This window comes from Nymphaea colorata, chromosome 8 (assembly GCF_008831285.2).
Source record: "Nymphaea colorata isolate Beijing-Zhang1983 chromosome 8, ASM883128v2, whole genome shotgun sequence".
Taxonomy (NCBI): Eukaryota; Viridiplantae; Streptophyta; class Magnoliopsida; order Nymphaeales; family Nymphaeaceae; genus Nymphaea; species Nymphaea colorata.
In genome coordinates this window covers 3,906,728-3,908,952 of record NC_045145.1, presented here as the reverse complement: position 1 = coordinate 3,908,952, position 2,225 = coordinate 3,906,728, and positions in this window count along the sequence as shown.

The window sequence follows — 2,225 nt, the reverse complement described above, 5'->3', positions numbered from 1 at the left end:
CATGAGAGCTTCCGGTGGTTTGATTGGCCTGATTCGTTTTGATTTATTTTTTAAATATTATTTTTATTTAGTACGGATATATATTTTATATTTAAGAATATATATATATATATATATATATATATATATATATATATATATATATATATATATATATATATATATATATTAATTTTAACTAGCTCGGGCTAGGATGTCGGGTATCGGGCCAAGCTCGGACTCGATTTTCAGGCATTGGGCCGAGCTGAGCCGATGCCCAAGCCTAGTAAGCAGCGAGTCTTTATTTTGAGCATTGAGATTGTCAATCTCCTGTATTGTAAAAAGGATTGAAGCGCAGTGGAGACGGCAGATTGACTTATTGAGGCACTGAAAGCATGTTTTATATCATATAAGCACAAGTGGTTGGGTGGAAGTTTGGCTCTTTGCCGAGCGGTGGGTCTCTCCAGCTCACTCCAAAGGTTTGTAAGAGGGCATCTGCAATTTAGGATTTTACTATGTTGAGTTTTTAAGGCCTTTCGAATAATACTTTGTTCAATTAATTATATGAATCGAGAGAGTTTGGAAGCAAGAAAAACTTGGACAAAATTTCACCCATTTTTCAAAAGCTTCCGGGCGAGCGGGGTTCATTATTTAGAAGCTTTAATTCGTTCAATCATATGCTGTTGACACTTTCAATGAACATATGCCAAAGCACGCTCTAGTTTTGAGGGGGCAACTCATTAACTGCATCAATTACATGTTAAAAAGGCGGTTAAGGAAACAAAAATTAGAAGTTAAAGCAGGCTCTAGTTTTTAGAATGTCTGCAAAATGGCCAACAAACTTTTTGTGGCATAACAAGAAATGTGTTTAAATATGAAATTCTTTCAGTTAACAGTTCCTTTTGTGTATAATTCAGCGGTAAAATGTAATGTTCTCACTTTAAGAAATGAGCAAGTGCGAGACTCCTAAGAGTGTTTGGTTAGGTTAATGGAACACTAGTACAATCTTCTGTGAACCTGCTCCCAACCCACTGTTCCATAAATCTGACGAATTTTGAAGCAGGTTCATAAATAAAACATTGTATTAGTGTTCCATTAACGAAACGTCTCTTAACCATTGGTTTAGTTCACATAGTTGAGTTGAAATGTAGACAAAATAATGGCCAAGATTATTCATGACAATTGAGAAGCCTCGGCCCTACCTTTTTCTCACTTTTACGTGCTTTTACTACTCTTTAAAAGCTGAACAAATCATAGTTAGCAAACCCATGTCTCGGACTCGGATCGGCAGATGACCGGGTCACTGAGTCAGCGATTTGACTCGTCGATAGGTGAGTTAACTCGTCGACTTGGTTGAGTTTTAAAATAACTAGAATGTAGATCACTGTAGCTGAATCAGGCCGAGTTAGGAGTGCGTCGGGCCAACCTGACTAGTGGCTGGATTTTTTAACGATCCGAGCTGACTTAGGTGATGTGATTCTCGAGCGAACTCAGTGAGTTTGCCAACTTTGGAACAAATACCTGAAAAAAAATTGCTTGCTTACTTCAAAACCAACGAAAGAAATATTCTTGAAAAGCTGATATAATAACAGTTTCTCACTCAAAACAATGGAATGGTTAATATTTTGGCCTTATGTGGCTTGAATTGGCAGAATATGATTGATAGAATTGGCCTGAATCAGCGGAATGCGGCAGGCCCCAGTTCTCGTCTTACTGAAGAAGTATATCATCAAAGGCGGATTCATGCTACTTTCGTATAGCGGATACATATCGATTTGACCATTGTTGTGTAAAGTGACTAAAACATCATTCTTTATAAACTGTTGGTAATAGGAACATTACATTGCTCTATGAATTTGTGCTAAAGCTTGATGCAGCTTTATAATAAAAGACTATATCCATGAAACAATAACAGAGTATTCATGTTACCAAATGCCTCATTGGAGGTGATTAAGCTCCTTTTCTTTTATTGTCCGTCGTTCCTGAAAATAAGTTTCAGGATAAGTAGTCTGACATTCGATCAGTTTAAAAAGTAAAGAGTGAAGTATATTTTATCTTGCCGCTTAAACAGGAGCTGCAAATCTCACCCAACCCTTCGATCCTATAAAATATAAGGTATGCTTTTGGTGCTTGAGGTACTACCCTTTTCCCATGCTTCAACTTGCATGTCGGACCCATGAATTTAAAATAAAGACTGACTACCAACCCCACACCGTCTTATTTGGCAAATCGATTAAGGACTATTT